An 8,952-nucleotide genomic window follows, 5' to 3' on the forward strand; every position below is an offset into this window, starting at 1 on the left:
CAAAACCCAGTCAAAGAGTCACTCCGCCTACACCAAACACAAGATATATATTTTAAACCCGATTATGTTTGATTTTCAGACAATAAGCTGGGCGGTAGAGCCGCAGTAATTAGTATTTAAATGATGGAACGATAAATAACAGTGGCACAGGTGATAAAAAAGGAAACAAGAAACTGTAAACAACAACAAACACCGCTCTGCTTCCCCGCTCCAAATTCACCACAGTCTGGCGCACAATTTTTGCAAAAGACCTAGTTTATCATCTCAGCAACCCTCTGGCTCTACCCTGGGGTCGAGGATGGGAGGGGAGAGAACACTAGGGGGTAAGCATTATATTTTTATTCCCCTTTCACCTCAACCATTTTCCAGCAGAAAAGAAGCAAATTAAAACCCAACTGTTTTAAGTCTAGCGTTTTGGGCTCATCTCTAGATAAATTCATTTCCCGCATTCAAGGCCAACCTCAGAACGCTACTTACGTGGACGCCTGGGCGAGCTCTGGGCTGGAAGCAGCGGGTGCTGGTGCCTGCCGGCTTAAATAGCCTGCTGGCTGACGCGGCTGCTGAGCGCACGTTTATTTACGCCTGGGAGTGCACGCTCAAGCAAGGACCTGAAAAACCTGCAGCGTGGGCAGGCGGGAACCACTGAAAGTCTGCCCGCCTTGCGTCTCTCCCGGTTATTCAGGTTTGATGCTCAGGCGGTGACTTCTGAGAGTCTCGTGAAACTTTTCATTCAGCTCTGTCCCCTTGGCCACCAAGATCACTTGGAGGGTGCCGCTGAGAGAAGTGACCGAGCAGCAGGCCCCTGACTCTTTCCCCGGGCTTCCTTATTTGGACCCGGCTTGGGTTAGATGTTGCCGCCGCCTCTCAAAGCTTTGGTCTGCCGGGCTGAATTCACACAGCTCTGCTGGCGACGCGCCAAGCCCAAGCGCCTGGACTGATGCCCAATTCATGAAAAGCTGTTTTCTTTCGGACACAGAATGTACAAACAAGGAAAAAACTAAATCAGAGAGCCGGTATGAGACAATTTTCGGTTCCTTTCAAACACTCGTTTCTTTTTTTCTGCATTTGCCCTTTGTTCATGAAATTCCTGTCTGAGAGTTGGAAGCTTCCTTGCTGAAGTTCATGTTAAACGGCAGTGTGTACGCGAGGCTGTGTGAAGGTATAGAGCCAGGTAGGAGTGTTCAAGGGCTCCCGTGGCTGGTAGTGGAGATGCTAGGGTGTGGACGTGGGTGTGCGTGAAGACCCCACTGGTCCAGGTTTATTTTTGTTTTATTAGCTAGATAGGCCGTCAGCAGTTGCAGCACTGAGCACATGAAACCGTGAATTGGAGGGGAGGAAGGGACTCCAGGCTACTGAGATCATCTATGGGAGTATCTGTGTACACAACACAGGGTACTCGCCCTGTGTGCCTCACCTACCCGGAGAAAGAAAAGCCCACTTGATTCTCCTGGGAACTGGAATCACATTGAAAGAATAGCAGAGACTGCTGAGATAAAGGGAGAGAGAGAAGAGAGACATCCCGGTTCCCGGGGGGGATTCTTTTGCTCTCTGTCTCTTGGTCCCTTCTCTTCTGCAACTACTGCAATACTCTTACGGTCCAGGTTTCTTTGGTACGTGATCTGTGTCTCCGTGCTCTCCTGACCGTCAGGGTTATTATAGTAACGATCATGCGCGGGTAGTCTAGAATGGGGTGGAGGAAGCTCAGGAGTGGTGCTCCTGCTCAGCTTGTATGAGGCTGTGTTCTATCCATAGCAGGACAAGGACCAAACAAAACAAGCCTTCCTATGTGATGATGACCTTGTCTGCTTTGTCCCTTCTTGCAACCGTAGCAACTAGCATTGTACCCAGCATGTGGTTGGTCCTCAACAAACGTGTGTGTCATTCGTTACATTTCTAAAGTCCTTTGGAAGTCACACAAGCCGATTGATAAGGTGTTGGCAACAGCAAAGACTCATCTTGGTACAGGCATGCTTGTTCTGCCCTTGTGTAGCACGTTGGCATCTAGATCTTTCTCTTGCTCTCACCGCATGTCATGGAAGTGTCCCCAGACATGGCTGAAAGCATGAAGCAGTATGAGTCCTGCCCATTGAGAATAAGACCACCACCACATTGCTGTGAAGCGGGTTTTAATGAAATACTGGCCAGGTGAATGGGCTCTGGTCAGGTCCATACTCAGGTTTCCGGGAAATGGCCCAGAATCACAATTTGTAGTGGGTTAAGAAGGAAAACCCATAAGCTGGGTGATGGTGATGCATGCCTTTAATCCCAGCACTTGGGAGGCAGAGGCAGGCGGATCTCTGTGAGTTTGAGGCCAGCCTGGTCTACAAGAGCTAGTTCCAGGACAGGCTCCAAAACTACAGAAAAACGCTGTCTCAAAAAATAAAAAAAGAAATAAAGAAGAAGAAGGAGGAGGAGGAGGAAGAAGAAGAAGAGGAGGAAGAAGGGGGGTGGGGAACAGGTCCAAACAGGGGCAAGCTTACATCCTGATATACCTCCAGCCTGTGAACCTCCCTTCCATATGTGATCAAGCGTATCTTGTGAGTATGGGTCAAACAAACTTGTTTAGGAGAATGAAGAACATGCTATCTCCCATACACAACAGACTCCACCATTCCGGGAACTGTCTGTCCTTGGGCAAGGGGCTTCCAGATCAGAGGCATTTTGTTTCATGGATCTCTTAGGCATAGTAATTAAAATTTAAAATAGAACTTTGGCTCTCACCGCTGTTTTTATATCACTTAAGAAATCTGAGGGCATGTGGTTTCAGTGTTTAATGATGCAGTGATCTTCCCAGAAACCCTAAATTTTTCTCTTCCATCTTGTTACCCCCAGTGCAATGGCATTATCTCCGGTCTCAGTGGCAAGGTGACTACGGTCGTTCTGTGTGTCGTATCTGTGAAGAAAAGCCGTGGTGTTTTTTGGTCTTTCTTTGTTGGTTTAGAGGAGACATCTCTCCTGAGACCATGTGCAGATGTCCACTTGTGACACCTGGGTCAAATGGCTACCACGGTAACATCATCTGTAGAGAGGAAGACAAGCGGGCAAACCACAACTCATCTCCCAGAGAAAGGATCCATACGATGTAGCTATGCTGTTCTGACCGCTTATCACTATCTGGACTTGGCTAATGGGGATCATGGCTGCTCGTATTCAGGCCTCTGTACTGGCCTGCCCTTAGGGTTCTTAGCTTCCTCCACTAAGAGCACCTCCTGTGAACATTCACTAAGTTCCTTATAAAAGGTGGACCTTTGGCCCTCCTCCCTCTTGTCTCCAGGGACTAGTCTCTGCCCCTTCCTCTCTGCCCCCTTCTCTCTCCTCTTCCAATAAACCTCCCATGGGAACCCTGTTGTACAGCGCGACTCCCTTCTGGCCATTTTTTTTTTTTACATTGTAACAATGACTAACAACAGTTCTGTCAACCCAGGGAATGGTTTAAGTGACAATCTAAGCTGTGTTCCTGCTTAGGCACAAGAACAGAACAGTTTTCTCTCTATCAGTTCTCTCTGGGACTCATTCAGTCATGCATTCATTCATCCATTTCTCTAATCAGAGAAGCTTCTGTGGCCTCCCAGCAACTTAAGGCTATTTCAGTAGCTCTAGGAAAAGGGAAGCTGCTGGCTGCAGTGTCCTTCACAAGCACATTTGGATCTAGATCCTTGTATCAACAATGCTCCCCCAGATACCAGCGCACAATGGGCCAGTGTCCTTGCCTGCCAGATGGGACCAGCGATGCTACTGGTGTCTTAGAACGGTTCTGATACTCCACTGATTCTAAGAAGATGGGGAGGCAGGCTCTGGAGCTTGAGCTGCCTTTTTTCCCTACTCCTCCCCATAGTCAACACTTTGCCTCTGTCTGTGAGTTCCAGCCACTACACGGGTCACATGGGTCTGTTCTCCTGGAGGCTAAGAAACTGCAAGTGAACGCAGGCAGATAGGCTGTGCTTTTCCTCCCGTGTACTGCGGATCTTTGTCTTGCTGTGAGCACCAGGAACCTCTTTCTTCATGGTGGTGAAGAAAAGAAAGGGGAGAAGGGGAGCTTAGAGTCAGCGTTCCGAAAAAGAGGGGCTACCTGGGATGGTTGGTATTAGATCCGTGTTCGCTCTGTGGTTCTTAGGAAGGAAGAAATCTGGGCTTTTGGGTCACACAGGTTCGAGATCAAGTCCCACCATTTCTGCTTAGCAACTGTGTGATCCAGATAAACTCACATAACTTCTCCTGGCCTATTTCCTCATATGCAAAATGCGAGTGATGCTAGTTGTTGCATAGATTCATTACAAATGCTAATGGTTGTACATGGGAAGTACTTAGCAATGCTGCTGGGACAGTGGCAGGAGTAGCAGCCATAAATATTTACAACCTGTCCATAGTTCTTTCCGCAGAACTCATGAAAGGTAGCTAAAGGTCAGCTGCCCAGGTGACACAGCAAACATGGTGGCAGAGCCATCTAGAAAGCAGAGGGAACAACTTTTCTCCTGCTCTTGCCAGAAGCTTGAGGGCACTGATTGCCAGGAAGCTGGATGGCGAATGGAGAGCTTGTGGAACCAAGCAGAGGGAGATGGGAGGCAGGGAGGGAGGGGGGAGAGAGAAGGTGAGTGTTCTTGGGGGAACACTTCAGACACTCCAGTGATGGATGTAACAATCCAGAAACCCAATACTGACCTGCACTAGGAAGCACCTCTGTCCAGGGATGGATGCACGCACCCTCAGAGTTCTACCGCCAAGCTATACACTTGAGCGTGGAAAGGCCGGCCACTCTGCTGCCGTGTGGTGACCTAATGGGAAGGCTCTGCTGGGTCTAACCTGGCTGGGACTGGAACAGTGCGAGGAGCAGAAGGGGAACTGGCAGTTGACACGATACCTGGACAAAGAGGACAGAGACTGGCCAGGAGGGGAAAGCATTTTTCTTCGGCTCCTGGAGGAAGAGTTTCCCAATTCCCCACCCTGATTCTTGGTGGCTTGTGGAAGACACAAGAAAAATAAATCATTCTTTTAGTGAGTCGTGTGTGCTTCATCCCAGGCTTGGGTTCCATCCACCTATGATGTGCTTGTGACACACTTATTGTCCTATAGGGTTCTAAGTCAGTTGATGTTGGGGAGTTAGACATGCAGTCCACCGCCACACATTCCAGTAGGTGCCTGTTCTAACCAGAGTGGCCTATGATAGCATGTACCAAATTCTCCCAATTCCTGCCCAGTGTCTAGTGAATAAGGAGATCACAGTTCTCGATTTTCTTTATCATACTGTGCATGTGGTTGGTTGAAAGTGAGATTCTTTGGTAACACGGTGAGGGAGCATTACCCCTTTGTTGAAGAAAGGTACAAGGAGGCCTCGTTCTGTACATCCAAAGCCCTGCTCCTCTCCCTGGTGCCAAGATTTGCCAGCTGCTGGCAGAAGCTGCTCCAGAAGCAGAATGGTGACATTCTCAGGAGGGGTGGGGGTGGTGCCTCACCTGGAGACCTCTTTCTCCATGAATGACTGGAGTATACAGCAGGTTGGGGCCACCCAGCCTGACCATAATCTCGGAATCCTAGGGAGGGCAGGGAAAGTGTCCCCCACCCACTTCTGAAATGTCAGGGATGGGCCCTGTGTTCTCAGAGAGCAGTGGGCTGGGAGCTGAGAAGACAAACTGGGCACTCAACCTGGACACTCTGGTTCTGCTGCCCAGCACAGCCTGAGAAGCCACTCGTGTATCTTACAGCTAGAGAGACAGGGCCCCAAGTTCTACCTGCTCAAGACACTTGATGTCTGTGAATGGTTTTTATTTGGTGACAGAGAGGAAAAGAAAGAGAACTAAGGTAACGAAAACATGAAGTTTGGAGATGAAGTTAAAAGAAAATTAAAATGTTTGACACAGTAGAGAAAAGGTGGGGAATTGAGCTAACATTGTCGATGAAAATCTACAATCTACGAAATAAAAAGAGGGAGGGTCCTATTGAAAGCCATGGAGCTTTTACTCCACCCTCTTTCTCTATCCCAGAAGCACTAAGGCACTAAGGTATGACTTGCAGAGACAGTCATGTGCCCTTCGTGCCCTGGGATCCTTGTTTTAAACTCCTGTCCTCAAAGGTGAGTTTGTCAGGCACAAGTGAGTGTGGAAGAAGCACCAACTCTCCCACAGGAGAAGGAATGGGCTGGCACAGGGCTCAGAGGATGGTTCCCCAACTCAGAGAAGATGGAGAGAAGATCGGTGTATAGGTGTAGCTTTGTCACCTGACTGAAATCTCCTTCCAGATCCTCCAAAAGTCCTATTTTCCCCAACATCCTGACCTTCCTCTGGGGCTTTCTATACTTCCTGGCATCCTGCCATAGAGGACACCACTGGGAAAGAGAGACACACAGGACCGGGGATCTCTCAAACAGGACTCTCCCAAGTTCATCTTTCTATCATGAAATTGGGTAGGGCCTGGCTTCCCCTGTGTCCATGGAGGCATGCTGGAAGAGGGAACCCTTGTGGTAAGGAAAAGAGTAAGGAAGAACGGGAAGGAGGATGAAGTGAAGAAAGGAAGGAGGGAAGATAAGTTATCCTTGGAAGGTGTCTAAAAGTTCTGACCTCTGGTTATGTGGGATGTGTGCTCAGAATACATTATGGTTAGATTTTCTTCACTAATCCAGTGCGGATCTGCTCCATGTATTGAGGCAGAAGCTTGACTTCACGTTCATATCTCAGTCTCTGGTACTGGCATCACTATAGGTAAGGATTTATAGTCTCTTTTAGGATGGCTTCTGATGTGGCTTGTTACATAAATGTGATACATGGGTGCTAATTGTCATAGTTACGGTTTCTATTGCTATGAAGACATGCCATCGCCTCGACAACTCTTACAAAGGAAAACATTTAATTGGGGCTAGCGTACAGTTTCAGATGTTTAGTTTGTTACCATCATGGTGGGAAGCCTGTTGGCATGCAGGCAGACATGGTGTGCGAGAAGGAGCTGAGATTTCTACATCTTCATCCACAAGCAACAGGAAGTGAACTGTGTACCATACTGACCATAGCTTGAGCAAAGGAGACTTTAAAGCCCACCTCACAGTGACACACTTCCTCCATACAAAGGCCACGCCTACTCCAACAAAACCATACTTCCTAATAGTGCCACACCCTTTAGGGGCCATTTTTTTTTCAAACTACCACATTAGTACACCCAACTTCCACATCTCTTAAGAGTCAACTGTTGTAGGATATTATTTCAAGATGTGTTTGTTTATGCTATGGAACATTTGTCTAACGGTTCAAAGATGTGTTGCATTATTTTATGTTGCATTTGTTTAACTCTGTGAAACTGTTGCCTGTCTAAAACATCTGATTGGTCTAATAAGAGCTGAACAGCCAATAGTGAGGCAGGAGAAAGGATAGACGGGGCTGGCAGGCAGAGAGAATAAATAGGTGGAGAAATCTGGGAGAAGATGGAGGGGCAAGAAAAGAAGGGCCAACCACCCGGAAAGCCATGGAGTAAGAAGTAAAGAAACATATGTAGAATAGAGAAAGATAAAAGCCCAGAGGTAAAAGGTAGACAGGATAATTAGTTAAGAAAGGCTAGCAAGAAACAAGCCAAGCTAAGGCTGGGCCTTTATAAGAAAAAGACTCTATGTGATTTATTTGGGAGCTGGGTGGCAGGCCCTCAAAAAGCCAAAGAACAAAGAGTGAAAACATAAAACAACTACAGTCAAGTCCTAGACTAGCCTCTCCAGTGAACGCTGAGGAACCAGAGAGGACTTGCTGTCTTGAGTTGATCTTGTGAAGCTGGCACACCTGACTTTGCCCTCTGACTCAGACAGAATGGACTCTGACCACTTCAGGATGCTCCAGTAGATATGTCATCTATCCCTTGAGTCAAGAGCAATTTAAAGTGGTGTTGGGGTTTGAGAAGAAGGTTTGGTAATAGTCAGGCCTTCAGTTAAACCTAGGGTGACCACATTCTGGCTTTTTTCTACAACTGTAATGATTCTAGTACCCTAAGTCCTGTGTCCAGAGAACCCTTGCCTGGCAATTCTTTGAGCATTAGTTTGATCATCTGTGAAATGAATATAGTGATAATCTTAGTGTTTGGGGACTGTATTATTCAGAGTTCGCTAGAGTAACAGGATTTATAGTATGAATATGTATGTTATATATATATGTATATTCTTATATAAGTTATGTATACATATATACACATTCATATATATGTGTATGTGTGTGTTGTTGGACGCAGATCAAAGAATACCAGCTAAACTCATACATAATTTCTTTATTATAAGGGGCAAACTCATAAAACAGGAACAAGAAGTCCAAACTCAGCTGTGTAGCGTGGGAACCACACACACAGAGAACCCCGGGCGGGCCAACATTTTTCTCCAGGTACCCAAAAGGTCACACCCTAACCTGGTCCCATCTCTTAAAGATCATTGGCTGACAGGGATTCCCCATCACCTCCCCCTTTTGTCTAAATAAGAGAGTTCCAAACCCAATACAAAACTATATACACTAGGAACAGATACTAAATATAAAATTAGGATTACAACAAATACAAACAATATTAAGCAAGGAACACATGCTAAGAGTTTAATAAACATTCTATTCTAAAGAGTCTAAGTCTTGCATTGGAAATGGCTTGGCTAAATCATAAGAAGATGGTAACTATGACTATCTAATCTTCAACCCAACTGAAGGCCTGAGAAGGAAGATGATATTACTTGAGTAGGCAGGAAGTGCAGTCAAGCAGCTTCCAAAGTGAGCAGTATATGACAGAGACAACTGGCTACCTGAGCAATCACCGAAAGTCTCATTTGCGATGTTGAAGCAACCAACTTTGGCTAAGGCCTAGCATAACTGACAGACCATTTTCAGAGGCAGGAAAATTTTCAGAACCATCTTACCCTGTCTTTGCAAGGTTTGGCAGTCTTTCTCCTTGTGTCCACCATGTACTTCTTTGTCAGTGGTCAAGGCATGGGCAGTTCCTTGCCCAGAGGCT

General features: G+C 46.8%; 1 protein-coding gene across 1 annotated transcript in view; it reads right to left on the reverse strand.

The window, feature by feature from the left end:
* Positions 1-843, reverse strand: part of Hopx (HOP homeobox) — a 27,636-nt gene extending 26,793 nt beyond the window's left edge. Inside the window, exon 1 of the mRNA XM_005359381.2 lies at positions 478-843. The gene's annotated coding sequence lies outside the window, so the exon portion shown is untranslated. The remainder of the gene's footprint in view (positions 1-477) is intronic.
* Positions 844-8,952: the final 8,109 nt, after the last annotated feature.

Source organism: Microtus ochrogaster, linkage group LG1 (genome assembly GCF_000317375.1).
Source record: "Microtus ochrogaster isolate Prairie Vole_2 linkage group LG1, MicOch1.0, whole genome shotgun sequence".
NCBI lineage: Eukaryota > Metazoa > Chordata > Mammalia > Rodentia > Cricetidae > Microtus > Microtus ochrogaster.